The sequence below is a fragment of the Phyllobates terribilis genome, unplaced genomic scaffold (genome assembly GCF_046119375.1).
Source record: "Phyllobates terribilis strain yellow unplaced genomic scaffold, ASM4611937v1 Scaffold_10__3_contigs__length_209671492, whole genome shotgun sequence".
NCBI lineage: Eukaryota > Metazoa > Chordata > Amphibia > Anura > Dendrobatidae > Phyllobates > Phyllobates terribilis.
This window is the reverse complement of record NW_027362770.1, coordinates 148,685,664-148,702,227: the sequence shown is the minus strand read 5'-3', so window position 1 is coordinate 148,702,227 and position 16,564 is coordinate 148,685,664. Positions and strand designations below refer to the sequence as shown.

The following is a 16,564-nucleotide window of genomic DNA, read 5'->3' as shown; positions in this document are numbered from 1 at the left end:
AGCTGACGGCCATCTGGTCTAACATCGGCCCTTACTGCTCCCCATACCACATAAGAGTGGCCTATAATCCACACCAGCAGTGGGCAACCTGAAAGAAAAGAATGAATAGAAAATACATAATTGCATCTCACAGTACGCATTTTAACCCCCCCTTTTTTTTTATAACATATTTTGACGCACATATAAACGGAAACGCTCCCATCGTCTGATTTTCTTCACCATGTCAGAAGATAAACCCCATCTAGATGCTTCAGTTGCCGCCCCTATTCTGAATGAATCCATCTTGGACTTTCTGAAAAAGCAATGACATACCCCCTCCTCCATCAGAACGTCCCCGTATTGTAGTCTGTCCTGACTAAAAAAAGGCTAATGTAAAAGCTAGCCGAAACAGAATGACTTAGTATCTTGAAGAACAAACCTCCCCCAGTACCACTAAAAGTGTAATTAATAACTCAAAAAGAGACCAGCTTCCTCCAGTCCCTGACCACTTGGCCTTTCTTGTAACCCTTGAGCGCCTGTCTCACCATGAAATCCTTCGTAGCATCCTTTTCCCTGGTCAGTTTAAACAAGAATGCTAAGGCAGTCATGCGACCGTTCAAAACTGATACTGATACTCCGTCCTCACTCGCCTGACCTATCATATGTAACAACGGGCCCACTCTGTCTTCATCTGACTTACACACACCTCTCTCTGCCTTCAGAAGCTGCCACCATTCTCACACTGCTGTATACTTAGCCCAGGTGCCCGATGCCACCGACTCCCTGACCAATCTCAGCGCTGATCCAAGACGAGATCCAATAGTTCCCGAGGCCAGGAGGCTCCATGCTGCTCCATGCCAGGTGCCAGCTCCTGGAACCGTCCCCACTGAAAACGAGAGAGAGCGTCCGCTATGGAATTAGTGGCCCCAGGCACATGAACCGCACGCAACCACACGTTCAGCTCCAGACAGCATAACACCAAATGCCGCATCAGACTTACCACAGGTGGAGATTGGGCTGACATATTGTTAATACTCTGCACCACAGCCATGTTATCACATAGAAACTTCATTTTCTTGTTTCTAAAGCATTGTCCCCAAATCTCCACTGCCACCACTATCGAAAACAATTCCAGCACGGTTAAGTTTTTTATCAAGCCATTCTGTTTCCAAGTCTCCGGCCATTCCCGCGTGCACCATTTTCCTCTGAAATATGCTCCAAACCCATGTGACCCCGAGGCATCTGTTACCAACTCCAAATCCACATTGGAGATCACCTCATCCATCCACAACAAGCGGCCATTGTAATTTGATAAAAATTGCGCCCACATGCGTAAATCAGCTTTCTGGCCAACCTTTAATATAATAATAAAGTGCATTGGGCGGGTCGCGGAAGAGGTCGCCCACGCTAATCTTTGACAAAAAAAATCAGCTCCATCGGCAACACCCTGCATGCAAAGTTCAATTTGCCTAACAATGATTGTAACTGGCGCAGGTGAATTTTCTTAGTTCTAAGAGCCTCCTGAATACAACTCCGCAAATCCGCCAACTTTTCTCTCAGAAGACGGGACTCCATCAACATGGAGTCCAACTCAATTGCTTAAAAACTTAAAACAGTCGTCGGTCCCACTGTTTTTTCCATAGCCAAAGGAATGCTAAAGTTCCTGGCGACCTGCTCCACGGTTCGCAGCAGTACAGCACAAACTGGAGACTGAGGTAGACCGATGCATAGAAAGTCATCTAAATAGTGCATGACCGATTCCACACGCGACTCTTGTAGCACAACACATTCCACGAACGATCAAAATTTTTCGAAATATGCCCATGAAATAGAACATCCCTTAGGCAGAAAACAGTCAACAAAATATTTACCTTCCCAACAACAGCCTAACAAGAGAAAACTCTACGGGTGAACAGGTAACAAACGAAGCGCAGCTTCGATATCTGTGTTTGACAAAAAGTCCCCTTTACCAAACCGTCTGACCCATTCAACTGCCGTATCAAAAGAAACGTATGACACCGAAACTAAGTCCGGATTAATCCCATCATTCACAGACTACCCCTCCGGGTATGACAAGTGATGGATTAAGCGGAATTTACACTATGTGCAGAATTATTAGGCAAGTTGTATTTTAGAGGATTATTTTTATTATTGATCAACAACTATGTTCTCAATCAACCCAAAAGACTCATAAATATCCAAGCTTAATATTTTTGGAAGTTGGAGCGTTTTTTTTTTAGATTTGGCTATCTTAGCAGGATATCTGTTTGTGCAGGTAAGTATTACTGTGCAGAATTATTAGGCAACTTAATAAAAACCAAATATAATCCCATCTCACTTGTTTATTTTCACCAGGTAAACCAATATCAGTGCACAAAATTTAGAAATAAACATTTCTGACATTCAAAAACAAAAACCCCAAAAATTAGTGATCAATATAGCCACCGTTCTTCATGATGACACTCAACAGCCTTCCATCCATAGATTCTGTCAGTTGCTTGATCTGTTTTCGATCAACATTGCGTGCAGCAGCCACCACAGCCTCCCAGACACTGTTCCGAGAGGTGTACTGTTTTCCCTCCCTGTAGATCTCACATTTTATGATGGACCACAGGTTCTCTATGGGGTTCAGATCAGGTGAACAAGGGGGCCATGTCATTATTTTTTCTTCTTTTAGACCTTTACTGGCCAGCCACGCTGTGGAGTAGTTGGATGCATGTGATGGAGCATTGTATCTGCATGAAAATCATGTTTTTCTTGAATGATACGGACTTCTTCCTGTACCACTGCTTGAAGAAGTTGTCTTCCAGAAACTGGCAGTAGGTCTGGGAGTTGAGCTTCACTCCATCCTCAACCCGAAAAGGTCCCACAAGTTCATCTTTCATGATACCAGCCCATACCAGTACCCCACCTCCACCTTGCTGGCGTCTGAGTTGGAGTGGAGCTCCGCCTTTTACTTATCCAGCCTCTGGCCCATCCATCTGGCCCATCAAGAGTCACTCTCATTTCATCAGTCCATAAAACCTTTGAAAAATCAGTCTTAAGATATTTCTTGGCCCATTCTTGACGTTTTATCTTATGTTTCTTGTTCAAAGGTGGTCGTTTTTCAGCCTTCCTTACCTTGGCCATGTCCCTGAGTATCGCACACCTTGTGCTTTTTAATACTCCAGCAACGTTGCAACTCTGAAATATGGCATAACTGGTGGCGAATGGCATCTTGGCAGCTTCACGCTTGATTTTCCTCAATTCATGGGCAGTTATTTTGTGCCTTTTTTGGCCAACACACTTCTTGCGACCCTGTTGGCTATTTGCCATTAAACCCTTGATTGTTCGGTGATCACGCTTCAAAAGTTTGGAAATTTCAAGACTGCTGCATCCCTCTGCAAGACATCTCACAATTTTGGACTTTTCAGAGCCCGTCAAATCTCTCTTCTGACCCATTTTGCCAAAGGAAAGGAAGTTGCCTAATAATTAAGCACACCTTATATAGGGTGCTGATGTTATTAGTCAACACCCCTCCTCATTACAGAGATGCACATCACCAGATTTACTTAATTGGTAGTTGGCTCTCAAGCCTATGCAGCTTGGAGTAGGACCACATGTATGAAAAGTATCATGTGATCAAAATAGTCATTTGCCTAATAATTCTGCACACAGTGTATTGGGCTCCTTTTTTTGGTAACAAACCTAATGGAGAAATTGTCAAATTGTGCGAAGGGCAATCTGTGAATGAACCAGCCACACTTCCTAATTCCACCTCCTTAGCCAACTTCTCCCGAACAACGTCCGTACGAACTAAAGTGGATTTTAAATTATGTGGCAGGGTTGACACATGTTGAACAACAGAGGGAATTTTAAAACTGAACCGAAAACCGTCTCTCAAGAAAACTGCATCTTCCTTATCAAAATACCTATTTAGATATGGTTCCATACGCTCTACTGACACCGACGTCATCTCTCTTATTCGCAGTTTCTCCAAACTTTTCTCTTCCTCTCTTAAAGCATTTGGCGTGACTATGGGATCCTCAACGACCCAAAACTACACTCTCTTCCGTTAAATCTCCAACACAACCCCCTCCGGCGATCCCAGGAAAGGACTGTGACCCGGCTCTTCCATAAGCTCTTCCATAAGCTAATTTCGTTATGTTCCCATCGCAAAGAAGGTCTGACCGCTTTTCTCTGCATGAATTGTTCATTGTATAATAACCAACCCAAACCTCCGTGTAGCGCCGGCGTCTCTGCCTCCTGCCGGGCAGAGACGCCATTCCCCTCACCGCCGGGGTCCCGGTCCGGCGTCCTCCAGCTCCCCTGCTGCTGTTGCGCGCACCGCGCTCAGCTTCCCAGGCACTGTGCTTAGGACGTGCGCGCGCTCCCTCCCTCTTAAATGGGCCACACGCGCCGTCCTAAAGAGTCCCCGGCCAATGGCCGGAGGACCACTCCTATTTAAAGCACCTCCTCCAAAATGGAGGTGCCTGTGCAAGGTTGTTATTTGTGTGCTAACACTCTCCTCAGCCCTCAGGTTCCAGTGCCCGCCAGTCTGTCTATCATCCGTGCCCGCCTGCCTGTCTATCAGCCGTGCCTGCCTATCTATCAGCTGTACCCGCCAGCCTGTCTACCTGCCGTGCCCACCGACTTGCCTACCCGGATCACTTGTCAGGTTACCTGCCGTGTCCTCCTGCTTGCCTACCCGGATCACTTGTCTGGCTACCTGCCGTGCCCGCCTGCTTGCCTACCCAGATCACCCGTCAGGCTACCTGCCGTGCTCATCCGCTGTACCTGTCAGCTTCAGCCATCTGATCGGTGGGAGTCGCCTGCTCTCACACAAGGTCGGTCCCAGAGTGGCACCTGGTTCACCTGCCCAGTCGCTCCTTGGTTCACGGAGTCGACTAAGCCGCCGTGTGACCAGGGTTGGTCCGAGACGGCACTGAGTTACGCCCCTCTGGTCCCTCCTTGCATCCCACCACCCGGACCTGTAAAACCCCATACGTGCGATAAGCTTCCCCAATCACATCCTGGTAACAGAACAGACCAGAGCAATTCTCAGGCGTCTTCTCCCCAATCACACTAGCCAGTATAGTGAAGGCCTTCAACCAACTGGCGAAAATACGAGGGATTAAACGGTACCTCCGCCGTTCCTCCTCATCCTTCTTACTCTCGTTCGGCTTTACACGACCTAAATTAAATTTCTCCAGCGGCAATAAAGAAAAGATCTCAACATACTCATCCTTCCAGATCTTTTCTTTCGTTTCCTTCTTCAAATGTGACCCCAATGGCCTATCATAACAAACATATATATCCCCTCGCGCTCTATCATCCATGCGCACGATATCCAATGTTGTTGAAGAGGACGCTGCGGGAGTGCAGCTAGCAACCACTGCCATAGAGGACAATGCTGCAGGAGTACTCCCTGCTGGCACCATAACCGCTTGCATATAACCGTGTCCTCTACTAATATCGATGATGACTCTGTTACACTCCATGCCGGCACCACCGCTGACCCACTGCCTTACCATACAGCCGTCTGGCTCACCGAACCCGGGACAATCAGCTCCCTCAAAACCCGCAAAGCTGTGACACGGCACTCTCTCCACTACGACTTTCATTCCAGACAACATCGGCCTGACGCCTCACTCCCACACCATCCACCGCAGCCTGACACCTCACTCCCAAACCATCCACCGCAGCCTGACGCCTCACTCCCACACCATCCACCGCAGCCTGATGACTCACTTCCACGTTCATACAACACCCATCCGTACAGTGACCATGTTTCTTACCAGGCTGACTGCGAGGTCCCCTCACAACAGCCATTGTGTACTTCCCCCGATGATCTCCATCTGCCTCTTCATCAGATGATGCCTCTCCTTCTTCCTCGCTGTTGTCCCCGTCCCCAGCAGCCTGGATCCCTCCTGCTGCCGTTGCGCTGTCACTGCGGTGTCCCGTGGATAGCTCTGTTTGTGATGTGCATGGTTCTTCGGTTGCACGCTAGCAGCCAGCAAATCCTCTGTGGCCATGCTCCTCTCCATCTCCAGGTCTGATCCCTTTTGCTTTCCTCTTGTTGGTTCTCTGCCTGCCACCTGCGATTGGTGAAGGTGCAGCACGTCATCCCTGCCTGCCACCTGCGACTGATGAAGGCGCGGTACGTAATCCCTGCCTGCCACCTGCGACCGGTGAAGGCGCAGCGCTTGATCCCTGCCTGCCACCTGCGACCTGTGAAGGCGCAGCCCGTAATCCCTGCCTGCCACCTGTGACTGATGAAGGTGCAGCGCTTGATCCCTGCCTGCCACTTGTGACTGATGAAGGCGCAGCACGTGATCCCTGCCTGCCACTTGCGACTGGTGAAGGCACAGCACGTAATCACTACCTGCCACCTGCAACCGGTGAAGGCGCAGCGCTTGATCCCTGCCTGCCACTTGCGACTGGTGAAGGCACAGCACGTAATCACTACCTGCCACCTGCGACTGGTGAAGGCGCAGCGCTTGATCCCTGCCTGCCACTTGCGACTGGTGAAGGCACAGCACGTAATCCCTGCCTGCCACCTGCGACCGGTGAAGGCTCTGTGCTTGATCCCTGCCTGCCACCTGCTACAGGTGCAGGCGCAGTGCTTGATCCCTGCTTGCCACCTGCAACTAGTGCAGACGCAGCACATGATTCCTGACTGACACCTGCGACTGGTGCAGGCACCCTGCTCCCTAAACTGTGCCTATCCTCACTGCCGATGTACATGCCGCCATCGCTGCCACTGCATGTCTATTTCATTTTGAATTTTCCAGGCAGAAATACGGCCAGAAGTACAGGTCGTGCGCAGTGATGATGCAGCCGTGTCCCCCAGAAGTGAGGTCATCATCACTTCTTGCAGGGACGCAGCTGAGTGAGCACGCTGGGGGTTGAGCGCCCCCCTGCGTCTACTCACGTGCCGGTGGGTATTCCTTCCAGGACGCTGGGACGCCGGCCGGCATGGACAGACCTCACGCGCTGGAGGATGACATGTGGGGCTCCTCTTTTTCCTCACCGTCTGGGTCGCCTCTGCACTTCCCCTCACAGATGGCCGGGACCTCTTTGAGCGCTTTGGAGGCGCTGGTGTTCCGGCTGCTTCTGCGATCCCCTCGCTCATAGTCCGAAGCTGCTCCTGCAGCCAGCTCGGACCCTTCTGGGCCAGAGCACTAACGCTGTCAAGGAGGGGTTCCATAGTCTAACAAGAGAAAAGGACAATGCCGACCCTACAACACTGATCTTCCTAAAAGGACTGCCCTAGGACCGCCCCTGGTGCCTTATATACCGAGGGGTCAGCAACCAATCAGGTATGTACCTGACCCTCCCCCCCGACCAGCATTCTCCCCCTAGTGTGTGATCCATCATTTGTTTCTCCAGCTCATCCCTGAACCCACACCACATGCCAGACGCCATCTTGTATAATATCACCTTTAACCTAAAATGCCCCCCACCTAGCAGAGTGCCCTGGCAGGCAACCCAGTCATGGGTCCCTCCCTTTTAGCCCCTTTGGGTCGCAGTCTGGCCATACTCAACTTCATGTGGTGTATCCCTATGGGAAATTTCTGAGGTAACGCTTTTGTAAATAGCGGACTGTGACCTTAGTGGGGAAATGCAGTTAAGAATTTTCTATTGCTCAGGAAGCAATGAGATTTATCAAACACTCAGTTACTATTTCACAACTTTGGATCTGGCCTCCCAATGCTGTGTGAAATCTTACAGGATCATGTAACAAAGTCCAGCACCATGTCATAATGAATTGTGTAAGTCCTTTCATCACGGGGCAGAAGCCAATGGGGCAAGATGCAAAGCAATGAGCTGCCTGAGATAAATATATAGTACGAAATTGTGATTGAGAAAGAATGGAGCCAACTTGACTAAATACCTGACACAAGGGAGAGTATCGGTCCTATCAACATTTTAGGCAATATAGACTATTCTTACACATTTGTTCTTCTTTGCCCACATTTTGATCAAATTGTGGGAGCCCATCTGCCAGCAGCAAGATGGGAACCTACACTGTCAGACATATTTCTCCTAAGCCTAGTACTAATTGTGATTGATGAAGAATGGATCCAACATGACTAAATACCTAACACAAGGGAGAGTATCGTTCCCATTAACATTTTAGGCAATATAGACTATTCTTACACATTTGTTCTTCTTTGCCCACATTTTGATCAAATTGTGGGAGCCCATCTGCCAGCAGCAAGATAGGAACCTACACTGTCAGACATATTTCTCCTAAGCCTAGTACTAATTGTGATTGATGAAGAATGGATCCAACATGACTAAATACCTAACACAAGGGAGAGTATCGTTCCCATTAACATTTTAGGCAATATAGACTATTCTTACTCATTTGTTCTTCTTTGCCCACATTTTGATCAAATTGTGTGAGCCCATCTGCCATCAGCAAGATAGGAACCTACACTGTCAGACATATTTCTCCTCTGCTTAGGTTTACAAGTTTAAAGGGCAATTCTAATTAAAAGCAGATCGGTGGTGCTCAACCAAAATGCCCCCCATTTCTCCCATAAGTGGGTGAAGAGGGCACCATGTACTGACCAGAGCTAGTGGATTGTGACGGCACAGACCAACACCAGCATTAGCTTCCATTATGATTTTTCCTATATATTAGGGAATTTTAATGCTAGTAATTTTCAGCATAATGTTAATTCTTTGTGAACCTTTCTCATTTACTTACAGCGAAGTTTATGTGAACAGAACACCCTATCCAAGGAAAAGAGTACACAGGACAAGTAAACACTGATGACTTATACTGATACAGGATGAAAAACTGGAAGAACCTGCTGCGTCTCTGGATGGATTATACACGTTCATCCATGATTCCCTGTGCAATGATGGAACAGAGAAGCCTATTTGCTCATAGGAAATGACACAGTGGTGCACAATGTCAGGTAGCTGCTGCAACAGCTTTTACTCTTTTTAGGATGCTTTGTTGTTTTTGTTTTTTTTAATGAGGAAGGTTTCCCCCAAACTTTCTCAAACTTTGTATTATACTAAATGCTTTAAAGGGATTGTCTAGCTAAAAAAAAAAAAGATCTATAGACAAGTTTCAAACTTGAAATATACTTTAATCAACATAGGTCCCACTATCAGTGCCAAAGCTGGGTCGTGGCAGCTCTACTTCCACATTGTTTTTCAAAACAGTCAAAAGTTTACCAGTGCTGTGTTTGAAGGGTCCTGGCTGACTGGCACATTTTAATAGCGAAACCAGCCCCATTCTCTGCCACAACTGATTAATACACAAAGAAGGGGACTGACTCAGCCAGCACCCTTTACACACACACAGCACAGGCCTCTTCTTTAGTGAAGTTGCGAGGATGTGAAAGCAATGCTAACAGAGGGGCCTAGGTGGATCTTAGTAGGTTGTATATATATATAGGGTATCACGTATAAAATATATAGGGTTAGCAGTCTAAAAGGAGGCAAAAGTTTAAAACAGAAAGACCTCTGGGTGTGTTGTTTTATCGGTTCCCTGCTCTGGTTAAAACATGTAAATTAGCTCTCTCCCGGGAGGAAAGAAGACTCAGTAGTGCCATCTAATGGACATAGCTACTCTATGGCTCCAGCACCATAATTTTCTATTGTTCTAATTTGCATGTTTTTCCCATAAAGCATTGCTATTAAGATTCCATACAAAGCAGGTCTGGGTTGTGCATCTCTGGGGACATTTTTAGAAAATATTATTACTTGAATGCATGGCTAAAAAATATAATAATAACAATGATAATAATAATAATAATTATTATTATTATTCAAATGCATGGCTAAAATTATTATTATTAATATTATTATTACTTGAATGCATAGGTAAAAATATTATTTTTATTATTATTATTATTATTATTTAAAAGCATGGATAAAATTATTATTATTATTCTTTCAATGCATGGCTAAACATTATTATTAATATTATAATTATAACGTGAATTCATGGCAAAAAATATTATTATTATTATTAGTTGAATGCATGTATCTCAGGCTAAAAATCATTTTTGCAATTGGGTTTTACAAAAAAAATTGTACTGTTTGCCTTCTATGGCCTCTGTGGATGCAGAACAAGTTAACTGAGAATCTTTCAGTGAGCTGGTTCTACTAGTCTGAAAGGAGATGTTGTTGTAACCCTTTGATCTGTCTCTTTCTGAGCTCCTCTCAGCTGATTCATGACCACAGACCACATCAAAGTTGAATGTGCAGGGAATCAAAGAGCCTGTAAAAGCCGAACGGTGCAATTTATTTTAATAAAACAGAATGGCAAAAATGATTTTAAGAATGAAATACAAGCATTTAAGTAGAAAAAAAATAGTGTCCCCAAAGGAAGACCACCCCTGTGAACCTGTGAAATGTACTGTAAGGTGCAGGGGTTGCAGTATTCAGAACCTCATGTGCTTGGGCTAAGAAACATGCAAAATACTGCCACCTTGTGGTTACTTAAAGATGTGCACATTTTGCTAAAAAAAATAATTCAGGTTAAAACTTATTGTTTCCTTCATTTTTATCAGTATTATATTTGTATCCATGGGCAGCGCTTCATGACGGGACTGTCTGTGTAAATATCCTGCCCTGCTTTGCATCTGTGCAGTATGGGACTTATGGCACGCACTTGGAAGAAACAAACTAGAATTGAGAAAAGATATTCGCAGGAGCCTGGTCTAGCGGTCACTTCCATGGCTGCCAAACCAGAGCGCTGCTAACAAACCTCTTCCTCCCTGCAAGATCCCCGGCGCATTTTCAGATTAATAGGGCGTCACAATGACATGCATACATAGCGGAGCCTACTAATCAGACGAGGCGCAGGTAGGAGGAGGTTCACAGGGCTCTAATCCGGCGGCCATGGACTATTGACGTGGTTGCTGGACCAGGGTCCTGAAAAATTTTTTGACCAACCAAAGCGAACACTTTCATTTGATGGGCTGTCATTAGAGTTTGGGGCTAGAAAAAAAGCATAAAATGGTGAAACTTCCCTTAGAGTAAACTCAGTCATTGTGGATGAAGGTGAAGCTAGGAAAGAAACATAACATAGTCTGATTAGTCTAAATAGACCCAAAAGCCCCCCGTACGCCTTAGATGGCTGTCAACCAAACGATGGTTCAGTCAATAGTTTATCTGTCTGCCATCTTTTCCATACACAGGAGCGCTTGTTCTGCTGAGCGCCCCTGTGCTCTCTGTGGGAGAGCCACTGTCAGACATGTCTTTTGGCGGCTTATCTCAGGAAGAACAAAAGGATAGGCAGTCCGAAATCAGACATTCTACTCATCTAACTCTCCTTACAATAATTCATCTGTAGACCCCTATACATGTTAGATGGTTAGATATTAGTCTAATGTGTATAGGGAGCCTAAGTGTCACGCATGGGCAAAAGGTGATTAAACACTTTCAATGGCACCATATGGCCATCAGATGTGTAAGGAGACTTTCCATCTCTCCCAAGAGATGAGGTTGGGGGCATAAAGATCAAGTAATTTGAAAGTCCAATGCTTTTGTTCTCAGGGAAGATAAGTCGATGCTCGAGGTGTCAACTTCTCAGCCTTCTACCCTCTGTCCATTAAAAACACATAAATGCTCGGCCGCACAACACGTGCATAACTCAGTGTCGTACTGGGGTGCCAAGGGCCCACCAGTAACCAACTCCAGTGACCCACTTTTCAGCTACATACAAATGTGACTTTATCCTCAATCACAAATATACACTGCTCAAAAAAATAAAGGGAACACTCAAATAACACATCCTAGATCTGAATGAATGAAATATTCTCATTGAATACTTTGTTCTGTACAAAGTTGAATGTGCTGACAACAAAATCACACAAAAATCATCAATGGAAATCAAATTTATTAACCAATGGAGGCCTGGATTTGGAGTCACCCCCAAAATTAAAGTGGAAAAACACACTACAGGCTGATCCAACTTTGATGTAATGTCCTTAAAACAAGTCAAAATGAGGTTCAGTATTGTGTGTGGCCTCCACGTGCCTGTATGACCTCCCTACAACGCCTGGGCATGCTCCTGATGAGGTTGCAGATGGTCTCCTGTGGGATCTCCTCCCAGACCTGGACTAAAGCATCCGCCAACTCCTGGACAGTCTGTGGCGCAACGTGACGTTGGTGGATGGAGCGAGACATGATGTCCCAGATGTGCTCAATCGGATTCAGGTCTGGGGAACGGGCAGGCCAGTCCATAGTTTCACTGTCTTCATCTTGCAGGAACTGCTGACACACTCCAGCCACATGAGGTCTGGCATTGTCCTGCATTAGGAGGAACCCAGGGCCAACCGCACCAGCATATGGTCTCACAAGGGGTCTGAGGATCTCATCTCGGTACCTAATGGCAGTTAGGCTACTTCTGGCGAGCACATGGAGGGCTGTGCGGCCCTCCAAAGAAATGCCATCCCACACCATTACTGACCCTCTGCCAAAGCGGTCATGCTGAAGGATGTTGCAGGCTGCAGATCGCTCTCCACGGCGTCTCCAGACTGTCACATGTGCTCAGTGTGAACCTGCTTTCATCTGTGAAGAGCACAGGGCGCCAGTGGCGACTTTGCCAATCCTGGTGTTCTCTGGCAAATGCCAAGCATCCTGCACGGTGTTGGGCTGTGAGCACAACCCCCATCTGTGGACGTCAGGCCCTCATACCACCCTCAGGGAGTCAGTTTCTAATCGTTTGTGCAGACACATGCACATTTGTGGCCTGCTGGAGGTCATTTTGCAGGGTTCTGGCAGTGCTCCTCCTGTTCCTCCTTGCACAAAGGCAGAAGTAGTGGTCCTGCTGCTGGGTTGTTGCCCTCCTACGGCCCCCTCCACGTCTCCTGGTGTACTGGCCTGTCTCCTGGTAGCATCTCCAGCCTCTGGACACTACGCTGACAGACACAGCAAACCTTCTTGCCACAGCTCGCATTGATGTGCCATCCTGGATGAGCTGCACTACCTGAGCAACTTATGTGGTTTGTACTGTAGACACAGCCTCATGCTACTGTACCTCTAGGGGTGAGAGCAATGGCAAAATGAAAAAGTGACCAAAACAACAGCCAAAAAGGATGAGAACAGAGAAATGGTCTGTGGTCACCACATGCAGAACCACTCCTTTATAGGGGGTATCTTGCTAATTGCCTATCATTTCTACAAGTTGTCTGTTCCAATTGCACAACAGCAGGGGAAATTGATTCACAATCAGTGTTGCTTCATAACTGCACAGGTAGATTTCACAGAAGCGTTATTGACTTGGAGTTACATTGAGTTGTTTAAGTGTTCCCTTTATTTTTTTGAGCAGTATATATAAGAATGAACTGGGTAGATTGTTAAATGAATAAATGCTGCCTTTGTCTGTATAAGAGGGTGGTGGCCAGAGTTGGACTGGCCCACCACAGAACCGGAGAATCCTCCGGTGGACCCTAGCTTCTCCTTCAGGATAGTTCTTAGTGCAAACCTTGTAGCTGCTATGAGGCTCTTGAGTGGGGGTGAAAGGTGAGCCCTCAGAATCAAATGCTCTGATGAGCCCAATGTTCTTCAGTCTGACACTGGTGGTGGCCCACTCTTGCAGAGCAGCCCACCAGAGGATTCTCCTGTTCTTCTGTGAGCCAGTCCGAACCTGTGGATAAGTATGGAAGAGGTAGCAGTCAGCCAAACGAGCGTTGATCTGACAGCTATCCCGGTGTATGAGTTTTATTAGGCCGTGTAAGCTGATCATATTGAATGGAGACGAAAATGAGGTTACAGGAACCCACAACCTCTGTAAAACCGCTTAGGTGCTACAGCAGCTATTGACTGTGGCATCTAAAGGATTAAAAAGTTATCTTTCATCTAAACTGTAAACTTCTCCTGGTATAGCTCCCAATATCGCTTCATCCTTGCATGATAACAGTATGGCGGGGTGTGAAAGGAGTTAAAAAAAGAGTTTAAAACATTTATAACTGATTGCGATAAAATTCGGAAGACGGCAGGTTCTGTAATGGGCGGTATAATGAGATGCACCCCAGTAATAGCAGTAGTTCATGTAGTCATTAGGATCCACTGGTCCCATCCAATCTTCATGCCATCAGTGGTAATTAGCATTCCCCAGGAAACGTGGACACATTACATCTGCATAGCAAATAAACTTGCAGCAGGAACTGTTCATTAGGCAGTGTGCCCATGATGCAGAAATGCTCCAGATTTTTTCCTGAGCGTTTCTGCATCTCCCTGGCAGGAAAAACACATGTAAAATCTCCATGCGTTTTTCCTGCCAGGGACAAGCGGAAGTGAAGCATTCCAAGCGATTTTAGCATCACTTGGAAAGTGCTTGACAACTTGGTCACACTATATAAATCCATGCAGCCGGCATGGATTCATATAGTGTGACCGAAAGAATGGTAAAAAATAAAAAATAAGTATATACTTACCTTCTGATGGCCCGCGGTCTCCTTGCCTTCGCTTGTCGGCAGCTCACGGTACACTAAAGGACCTGCCGACGTCAGCAGTCGCGTGACCCGTCACATGACTAAATGACGTCAGCGCAGGTCCTTCAGTCCACCGCGATCTGCCGGCAAGCCAAGACAAGGAGACCGCGGGCCATCAGAAGGTAAGTATAATGTTTATTTTTTATTTTATTCTTTTTTTTACAGGTACTATGGTACCCGGGTCCGGAGGAGAGTCTCCTCTCCTCCGGACCCGGGTACCATCCGCACATTGAACGCTTGTATTCCGCATGTGCATGTGGCACCCCAGGGGTCTGGTTTTCCACAGTAACAGCAATGTTATGTCTGAGAGCAGGTGGGAGGTCTCTTGGTCAGGGATCCTATGCATGCCACACCTCCTGCCCAGTCCTGGGAGGGGAAGAACTTCCCCTATATAAACCTAGGGCTGAGGCAGGGTGAGTGAGTAGAGAAGAAGCAGAGAAAAGAAGCAAATATAGGAAGAAACAACAGGAGCTCTGTGGGAGCAGTGTTACAAGGAGTCAGGGGCTGGCAGCTGCAGAGCTCGCCCTGACTGAGAAGTTATCACCGGACCCGGAGTCCGAGGCTGTGGGGACTAACTCCTATCCAGCAGCAGAAACCGACCGGCAGGAGATTGCAGGTCCTCTGGCCCAGAAACCCGAAGGCCCCGAGTCACCGGCCATACGGGTGAGCACCACACGGTACACTCAGGGACGTGGGCTACTTATACCCGCCTCTAGCAAGGTAGCCAGAAGAGTATCGTTAGTTTGGGAGGCCTACAACTCCGCCTGGCCAGGGGAGATCCCATCTGCTCAAGGACTGACCAGGCCCCAATCGCTAGCCAGTACTCCGGGAGGGTCTATCTTTGTCACCAGTAAAGACCCTGAACTACACAGTACCGTCTCCGAGTGGTTCCTGCTACCCCCATCATCCACGTCGGCTGCCCTGAGGCCATACCCCTCCCGTTGGGGGTTATACTATCATGCTGCACAATCCTACCACCGGACTCAGCGGTCTGCCCTGCAGCAGCAGCTCCTTAGCTGTACTCAACGGGTGGCGTAGTCATCCAACATCTACTGCTAATACAGCGCCACTTAGTCTGACTCCCTGGGCACGGACCGGATCACCGCCACGAGACTACAACCCTCAACAGATCCAGCTCCGGGTAAGCTCCCGCGTGCGCAACGCAGCGCGACACAGGCCCAGGGGCGCGTCAACTTTTGGCGTAGTCGGCAGGATCTCGTGCCCGCAACCACCGGGTACTGCGTGCCTGAAAAAGACTGTGAAAACTTACCCGTGGTGAAGATTCCCGCCATCCGGCGCCATCTTCCGCTTTCTTCCCGCCATCGGTGGAGTTTTCCCGCCATCCGGCGCCATCTTCGGCCTTCTTCCCGCCATCCGTGGAGTTTTCCCGCCATTGGACGCCATCTTGAGGACGCCGCGCGGGAAGAAGAGGGGCGTGGACTCCGAAAACGCGCGAGAACTGAAGCCCCGCCTCACGTCCGGACGTTGCGTAAGGTCCTGGAAGGAGCCCAGCATACGCCGACGTCACAGGAGCGCGACGGAAGGTCCTCAACCCTGACGATCCACTGCGGAGCCGCGGCCTACGGAAGAGGATCATCGCAAGGTAGGCCACGGTCCACTAGGGGGGAGAAGGATGTCGGATACGGAGGAGAGCTTCACCGCTCCAACCCCCGCCAGCGCCACCGCTGTTGCGGTCATGCCTTTCACCATGCCCTATATCCCGGGGGCAGCCTGGCTACCCCAGTACTCAGGGGAGTCACATACCCTGCAGGACTTTAGAGAAAAACTGGATAGCCTCTTCCAGGTGTACCCCCTCACAGAAGAGCAAAAAGTAAGCATCCTGGTGGCCCAATTAACCGGGGCAGCCCAAAGGGAGGTAAAGTCCTGGCCACCTGGGGGGAGGACTGTCGCAGAGATACTAACCCAGCTAACCGAGGAGGAGCTGCAGTACTACCAATACGAGGAAAGCCAAGAGGACCCGGACGGGTCTGAGGACTACCCTCAGGAGGGAGCACAAAGAGGACATAGCTACTGAAGGGAAGTAGCGTGAATAAAGAGCTGTAAATAGTTACCCGTAAGGGTACAAGGACTGCTGCTAATTAAAATATGGTCCCCGTTGGGATTAGTGAATTGTT

General features: G+C 47.8%; 1 protein-coding gene across 2 annotated transcripts in view; it reads left to right on the top strand.

Annotated features, from left to right (window-relative positions):
* The window catches only part of LOC141164544 (NAD-dependent protein deacetylase sirtuin-3-like), a 96,832-nt gene that overhangs the window by 17,240 nt on the left and 63,028 nt on the right, over positions 1-16,564 (top strand). For both annotated transcript variants that reach the window (XM_073649916.1, XM_073649915.1), the window contains exon 2: positions 8,680-8,891. The gene's annotated coding sequence lies outside the window, so the exon portion shown is untranslated. The remainder of the gene's footprint in view (positions 1-8,679; positions 8,892-16,564) is intronic.